At 38.3% G+C, this 8,569-nt stretch overlaps 1 long non-coding RNA gene across 1 annotated transcript; it reads left to right on the top strand.

Moving 5' to 3' along the window:
- Nucleotides 1-439: 439 nt before the first annotated feature.
- Nucleotides 440-8,345, top strand: LOC107214023. Its single transcript, XR_001524869.3, has 2 exons — nucleotides 440-1,678; nucleotides 1,894-8,345. It is a non-coding gene; the product is annotated as an uncharacterized LOC107214023 (long non-coding RNA).
- Nucleotides 8,346-8,569: the final 224 nt, after the last annotated feature.

Here is an 8,569-nt window from a genome sequence, read left to right as displayed (position 1 = left end):
AATGTAAGTAAAACCTGATTTGAAGAAAGCTAAAAATTTTACAGACAGTTTCAACATCATAAATCTATTAGGCAAATAAAGGACATAGGGATTTGCACACATCCAGGAGCAAGAGTAAATTATGGCATCTAAACAGTATCTAAACTCCTCTCTCTCACAATTGCTGCACAGTTTTTCACCATTTCTTATATAGGTTATGATCAAGGTGCCAGCAGCCTTGCTGATGGTCTCAGCTTTTGCTACAGCAGGTCTGTTTTGGAGGTTAAACTGGCTCTGTACAACACAGGGGCAGCTGTCTCTTGCCACAGAATCCACCTCTTGCTATTAAAACCTTTCTGCATAAACCCAATAAAAATATCTATCATTGAAATAACTTTTTATTAAAACTATGTACCAAAAGATCCTTGGTGATGTCCTGTCTCAAGAAAGGAAACATTTCACAGACAAACTTCCAGAAACAGAAACATAACCTCATTTTCTCATGAGCAACCTACGTAGAGTAGGAAAAGAGACAATTGTTATATTGCATCTGCGAAGTCCCTCAAGACTGAGAAGACATCAAAGAACAGTAGTAATGAATATTTATTCAGCCTGGTAGTTCTTCCTGTCTTCTTGGGGGTCAAGGTGGATAAATGCAGTTCTTCCCTGTACATGTCTCTAGCAAGTTTCCTAAGATGTGGAAAACTCTGTAGGTTGCTGTGCTGGTTTTGCATTAATTGATTTTTGGTGAAGAGGGAAAAACGTCAGCCACGGAAGTGATTCTCTGTGGGAAGCTGCGAAGAGCTTCCTCCGTGCCTGACAAAACCAATCAGCGACCGGTTTTGAATATTGACGACCTGTTAAACCACTTGAAAGAGCTGATTCCGCCTCTGTGGTACGCACATTTAAGGATGAACAAAGCCCGGGAAATCTCTCTCGTTTCCAGCCTTGAAGAGGTAACCTTGGGTCGGCCCCGCTCCACCACGGCCTGCATGAGCTGGCGGGGCCGGGCCGGACCCCAGCGGTGGCAGGGAGAGAGATGGGAGGCTGTGGGGCCCCGGCCGAGGCTGTTGTCTTGTCTGACACAAAGCCCTGCCCCACCGCCGAGCCGGGGTCCGCTGGGTCCCGGGAGCAGCTCCGGGCCGGGTCTCCTTACCCCCAGTGTGGTCAGACCGGCCCGCGGCTCAGCTAAAACTCTGCTGCCGCCGACTTCCACCAGAAAGTGCCGGGCAGGGGGAGGGGAAGCCCCGGTGTGCTGGCTCCAAGTGCTGAGATCCTGCTTTCCTCCCCTGCACCGCCCCGAAGAATGTAAGCAGCTCCAGCCGCCGCCCGGCAGAGATCCCATGGCCCTCGGCAGGACTTGGGCAGGATATCAGCTGTGTGCAGATGAGACCCGCTGACATCAATCTTCTGTCAAGGGAAAGAAAAGGAATGAGTGAAGACACGTAGAGGACAACATAAAAACAAGAAGGTCAGAAAGAAGGAGATGAATCCCAGATGGGAGGAGAATAAAATGCCTTACTCTTGGGCTGAAATTCTTTGTAAGGCCATGGTGATAGACTCTAATATGTTCGAATATCCTTATACTTCATGAAACATGGGGGTGGGGCATTCAAACTACACGTGAGCAAAGGCATCCATGTGGAAGTAAGCAGATGTTGAAGTAGCTGTGATCCAAATGAGAAGCTTGAAAAGAGAGGTAAGAGTGATTAAAACCCTCTACCCCAGGGAGGAAGACCTCTCTTCCCAGAGATGAAGATGATTTCAGAGATAGATGAACAGAACCTTTGCTTTTGAACAGCTCATTCTGAAAATAATACCCCATTAGTTGACATGGCCCATGAATGCAGCTGTGGGAAGGCTGAAGAACATTGGAAGGATTTTAACACTGCAAACTGATTTTTCCTTTCCCAGGCAGCTGGTTCACTGTGACACTGAAGCCACGAGGGAACTGTTTCTTGTGGAGGAGTCTCCATGACATGGCAAGAGAGACTTCTCTTCCTAAAAGAACTGAAGAAAGATTATTCTAGAAGTGGCAAACTGACTGAAAATACCAAGTTTTGTCTCTTTACATTGTCACTGGGAGAGAGGAGTTAGGGGGGAGGTAAAGTGTTCTGAAGGTTTTATTTTGATTCTCATTCTTTCTTTTAATTCTGTTAGCAAAGTTTTGTTTATACCCTTTTAAGTTTTAAGCCTGCTTTGCTCTCCTCCTAATCATATCTCACAGGAGGAAATGAATAAATAATTCTAGTGGTTGCATGAGCATTTGGTCAGCACCAAACCCACTACAGTTACACAAGAACATCTTTATTTATTGTTTCAAAATTAAGGGGTCAATATATGCATCCATTCTTTTCACTAAGGCTTCCTGCTAACTGTTTAAATTATATTGTTTGGAAAATGAGAGCAACTATGGAAGAGACTATGCTTTTTTAGTCTATTACAGTGGAGGGCCAAATAATGCAGTGTCATTCATATAGCTGGACTCTATATAAAGTTAGACTTTGCTCACTGTTAGGGCAGTTATACGGTAGACTGCTTACACAGCTTTAATTGCAACCAAATGTAACAGCAGCCTTCGAAGGATATCACCCACATCTATTTTTACAGATGTGAAGATGATTATGAAAAATAAGTCAGAAATAGAACAATGTGAGAGTAAAACAACAGGGTGTTGTTATTGCTGAGATGGCTTGTATCCAGCAACAGTACACAGTTTCAGGTTTTTCTTAAAACTATATGATGCTATTTAACACATTTAAATATAGATGTAGATTATATTCAGTATTAGGAAAGCAATACAGATTAAGATAATACAGAATATACTATACTAAAACATCTGTTCAGTGTATTATATTAGTCCCATAAAGTTAGTTGTAAGCCCATGAAATTCTCAGGCTTTTTCTATCACCTGAAAATGTCTTAAAAGGAAATTAGGACCCAGGTTTCACATTATTGAAGCAAAAAGAAAAATGGCTATTTGCTTTTGAGAGCATTTGTATGAATATTTCAAAATACTTATTTGAAGCTCTGGAAGTTCCAACTGTTTTGAATGGCACCAGCATTAAAGTTAATATACTTTATTTCAGAGGAAGGGGCTATTTTTGGATTAGCCTTGAAAAACATCGATCTTTAATGATCTCTTACAGCTGAACATATCTCAGTGGTGTTAATTACATTTGGAATTAATATTTTCAAAACTCAGATTCTGTTTTGCTCTTTTGATGTAAGCCTCGTTATTGATTACCAAGTGGGTAGATGAAGAAGCCTTTTTGATACTGTTCATCCACAATTATTAGCTAAATATCATTGTCTAAATATAATGTATTTTTAGTATTCCGTTCATGTATTTGGAAAAGAAGAGGGAGTCACATTTACAAAAACATTGATGATTTCTTGTATTTCTAAATAGATATTAATATTTCATATCTGAAGTGGTGAAAATAGGTATTTGTATATATTACAATACTATTGTAATGTCAGTTCCATTTTCAGTGGTGCAGGAGGTAGGGGGAAAGGAGAAAGAAAAGCTGTGAAACTGCGTCTTTTTACTTTTATCATGCAATGCAGTAATAGTGCATGAAGTAAGATTGCCATTGCTTCCTTAATATAATTCACCCTACCTTTCACTTGTACTTCCAGAAAATCAGTCTTGCAAAGTTACATAACACATAAGTGCTAGGCTTTTTACACAAGTAGAAAGGATGGTGATTGTCTCAGAAAATTTACTTCCTACTGTGTTTATTTCCACTGAAGCTAAAACAAAATTGATTGAAAAAAATAGAAGCTGGGATAATAGAAGAAAAGAAAGAAAACATGAATACCAAGAAAAAAAAAATTTGAAAGTTAGCAAGTTATGTGGTGAGAAAAAAATAAAGTATAAAAGAAAGACACAATCTCTGTGTAAAGAAGAATTATGGTACTGTCTCTAATGACCAAATATTAGACAATTTTCCTTGTCTATCAGAATAAGAGGGGAGGCTGGAGAACTACCACAGAGGGAAGCAGTGTCCTTTTTGTAGCTTCTGATCCTAGTAAGTGCTCTTCTGAGGCTTCACCTCATTCGTGTTTCATGCAACATCTCTGGACAAGTCGACAGGTCACATTTCCCACAGCATCTGGGTCCTTTGCAGCATTGTATATACTTCTATCTTCACAAGGCTATCTCACCATCTTACAGATATTGCAAAAAAGCAGCTGGTGATAAATTAAAAATTTGAAGCAATTTTACCATTAAGAGCGGTTGTTCTCATCATTTAGGGTAAGGGGAACCAGGAGGGTAATATATTTTCAGAGGGCTATCCAGTTATCATCTACACAGAGTAAAGAGAGTGAGGTGGATGAAGGAAGGGCAGGCACAGACAAGACGTTGGCAGCAGGTTGTACAACCATGGTCCACTCTTTCTATTGGCTCCTACTGCCCGCAAGGGTGTCTTACCCTGAATTGAAGATTCCTGGATTTTGGCATTGATAGTGAAAATAGGTGAAGGGCACATCAGAGAGAAATTTGTGTAAAGTGATTAGTTCTCTTGAAACAATCATCATAGAAGATAATCTGAATTTCTAATGATGCAAGTTCCTGAGGGTAATTTGAACTGGTAGCTTTTATGAGTGAGGTAGGGTCCCTCCTGTTGGGGCAGAATGGGAAAATAATGTTTTCATGAAGTACATTTCACTTAATTTTTATCATTTAGCCTAGAAAAGAAAAATACAATTGCATCAATTATAAAGCTCAGAAAAGCTAGAAAAACTATCTCTCTGCAATTTTTCATCTCTTTATGAATTGTTATTGTGCTAGGAAAAGATACCACACAATAATCCACAAAGAAATAACAGTTTCATTTCCCTTTTCCAAATTCTTCCCTCTTTGGAAACAGAAGTTATTTCTGAACAACAACATCCATTCTGTGATCTTAATAACATATGCTTCTGTGCCAGCATGATATTATGAAAATTGCTTTCAGTTTCAGTAGGAGCTGCAATCCTGCAGCACCTCTAAAAATCCATCTGTTTTTTAACCTTAAAAGGAAAAAAAGTGCCCACTTCTGAGTTATTGAAAATCAAATATATAGCAGTGAATGAATTAGAAAACAATATTATTGAAAGCAAAAAATTAGGATCTCTATATGCTGTGAAAACCCCAATCAAATTCACTTAGTTTTCACTATACAAGAATAGTAACATGGGTTAAAAACTCTGTTGTGAGGGAGGTTTGCATTCAGAATTGACAGGCCTCCTTTTAATATCCCAGTCATAGAGGAGCATGAGAGGAGGAAAATGACTAATATTTTTATTTTAGAGAGAAGGCAAAGACTACAGTGGCCCATCTATTTTCAGTGGAGAAGAGATACTCATTATGCAGTCATGTTAGAATGTCATTCAGGGTATAAAGGTTATGATTTTAAGTTGTCAGCAGAAACACATGCTCCCAGGAAAGATAAGGAACAAACATGTTTGAAGCCTGAAGTTGACCCTATGAGTACAGGTTCACTTCCCCCAACACTTCAACCTCAAGAAAGAAGTAACTAAAAAACTAGAACAATTATCTGGGATAGGAGGACTCCAGTCATCCTTGCTTGCTGCTGTATAATTCATACTAATCTTCCAAATATGTCCTGAAATACCAGGAATACCCATAAAAAGTCTCCTGAGATACCTATACAATTGTTGGGAACTGTCTTTAAAGATTGCAACACTGTCATGCAGTGAAAAAATGGCTGTGCTATGCAGAACCAATCAAATAGAAATTCTTGGTTAATGCTAACAAAAAACATCTGTCTTCATCTGTCTATAGAGTTATTTCAGACAATTCAGGCACATTTTGAATTAAAAAGCTTAAAAATAATCAGTCAAGCTACAAATCCATTCCAGTCTAAGATTTGCATAGCCCAGTCACACAACAAGGTTTCAATACCTTAATTGTTGCTTAGAACAGGACATACTGCCCTAAAAGATTCCGAAAATATCTGTCCCAGTCGCTCATACTTAGTTCATACTAGTTAATACTAGTTCAGCAAATACTCAGGCCTCAGAAATCAAAAGAAATGGTTCAGTCCCTTGAATTCCCAAAACTAAATCAAGTTGTAATAGCCTGTATTGTGTCTTGGTCTAAAATAGTATTGATTTTACCTCTAGAGACAAAAATAATGTTTAAAAAAAGACAAGAGAAAAAAATACTCAAGTCTCTAAACCTGATCCTCATTTTCAGCACTCAAGCAATAATTCAAGTAATATTTTTCTTCCATATATTTTCATAATTGGATTTGTGTGTCAAGGTTTTGGTATCCAGGCCAGGGGCTGTGGGACTGATTTCTGTAAAAACAAGATAGAAGCTTTCTCCATGTCTGACAGAGCCAATGTCAGCCATCTCTGTGATGGACCCACTGCTGCACAAGACTAAGCCCTTCAGTCACAGTGATAGTGCCTCTGGGATAACGTATTTAAATAGAGTGGAAAACAGTTGCGCAACTTCAGAAGGACTTTGACAGGCTAGAGAGGTGGGCAGAGAATTATCTGCAATCCAAAAAAGGCAAATACAAGATCCTGCACCTAGTGAAGAATTTCCCCATGGCTGGGGGCCAACCTGCTGGAAAGCAGCTCTGCAGAGAGGGACCTGGGTGCCGTGAGCCACAAGTGTGGCCAAGAAGGCCAAGAGTACTCCAGGGTGCATTAGGAAGAGCATTGCCAACAGACAGAGGAAGGTTATCCAGTCCCTCAACAGCCCTGGTGAGACCTCTTTTGGAGTATTGTGGGCAGTTCCAGGCTCCTCAGCACGAGAGATGGATTTCCTAGAGTGGGCTGAACAGAAGATGACAAAGACAATTAAAGGACTGGAGAATTGGTCCTGTTCTGTCTCTTACAACCTGCATATCTGAACAGTTATTTTCATCAGGTTCAAGCATAAGCATTCTTTTAAACTTAAACTTTGTATACTGAGCATTTAAAAGGAGGCTTTCTGACATTCAGTTATGCAATATATCATTTCACTGGAAAATAGTCTAATTTGAGGAAAGGTTTTCTTGTTTCTTTCAGTTATTACTTTGTCATAGCATCCCCTTGTTCACTGATTTATTTCGTGGTTTATTGTAAAACAACAGTGAATACACATGAGAAAGTGGCTCTTCTTCAGTAAATTTGAATTATTAGTGCTATCATTTTAAACAAAGAAACCATATTCTGGATTTTTCTTATAAGTGTTAATCTATTTTCTACTAAAGCATCTCACATATATTCTAACTAAAGTATGGGAAGAATGAGAATTATTAGCACAGTTTTGTATTCAGTAAATTATTACAATGCATCAGTGTGAGTAGGCTTTCATATTGAAATCTATGGTCTGAATTTGTCTTTTTAAAATTTAAACAAATTAGTGCTAGTGCTATCATTCATCCAGCATTCATGGTTTCAAATATACTACTGTGCTTTGTTTTCTGTAAAAGTCTAACTCTAGAGAAACCTTTTAGGTGGAGTCCTGTATAATAATAATGTAATCATTGATTACATTATTCTGCAGGTCACATTTATTAGAGGCCACCTAAAACATCTTAGTGAACATTAAAGGTGACTGAAAACATTTAAGTTGCAGAAGTTAAAAGAATGCTCAGATTTTTTCCCTCTAACTAAAATAAAAATTACAAATACATTTGTCATTTGTACAAAATACAAAAGTATTTTGTTTGTTTGTCTGAGCTTGTACAAACATCATCCAGTATCTTCCAAGAAAATCTAAAACACTAGTATGGCTTTCTAATTTTCACTAGAGATTGACAAATTCTTTGAATAATTGTTTTCTAATTAAAAGATTTTGCAAGAATTCTCTTGACAATTTAATTTTGCGCTTTTTTAGTCAAGTTTTGAGCTCAAAACATCTGGAATGTTTGTGAAGGTTAAAGTTTTGATAAACATCCAATTTCAAACACATTAAGAAAATAAAATACCTCTTCCATATGTTGTACAAATCAGTGGTGATTTCTGTAGGCCAATCGCATGTGACCAGTACAACTTGCATCGCTGAAATCTTTCATAGAATTGGAAACAAAGGTAGATAGTGATTTTAATTTTTAATTCCTTAACTTATCTGTGGTAAAAAAAAAAAAAATATAGGACAATTGTTCTAGTCAGGACAGAGTTAATTTTTGCAGTAGCCAGGAGGGAGTATAGCCAAGACCCTGAGGTTATTCTATACTTTCTTACATCGTGTTGTGGAGGGAGTGGTTCGGGATGGCCAGAGGATTCTGTGTGAATGATTTGCCTCTTTCTTGTACCCTCTGCCATTCATATTGTTGCTGATAAGGTTCGTTTTCTTCTCTCTTACTCCTATGTATTACTCTTAATTGTTACTTATGCAGTAAATTGCTCTTACGTCAGTCTGTGATCTTTTCCTTTTGTGCCTCTAGTTCTCTCCATCCATCCACAAAGAAGAGAAGGGGAGAGTGAGCGAGCAGAGCATGGTTTGGAATGTTTCAGTGGGAGCACTAACTTGGGGAACACCATTCCTAAACCATGACACCAATGAAAAAATTAAACTTGTTCATGATCAATGTTTTTTTGGAGAGAGAGAGAGAGATGTGGGGCTGCTGAAAATTTCTGC

The sequence above is a fragment of the Parus major genome, chromosome 2 (assembly GCF_001522545.3).
Source record: "Parus major isolate Abel chromosome 2, Parus_major1.1, whole genome shotgun sequence".
Classification (NCBI taxonomy): Eukaryota; Metazoa; Chordata; class Aves; order Passeriformes; family Paridae; genus Parus; species Parus major.
This window is presented reverse-complemented; position numbering and strand designations above follow the sequence as displayed.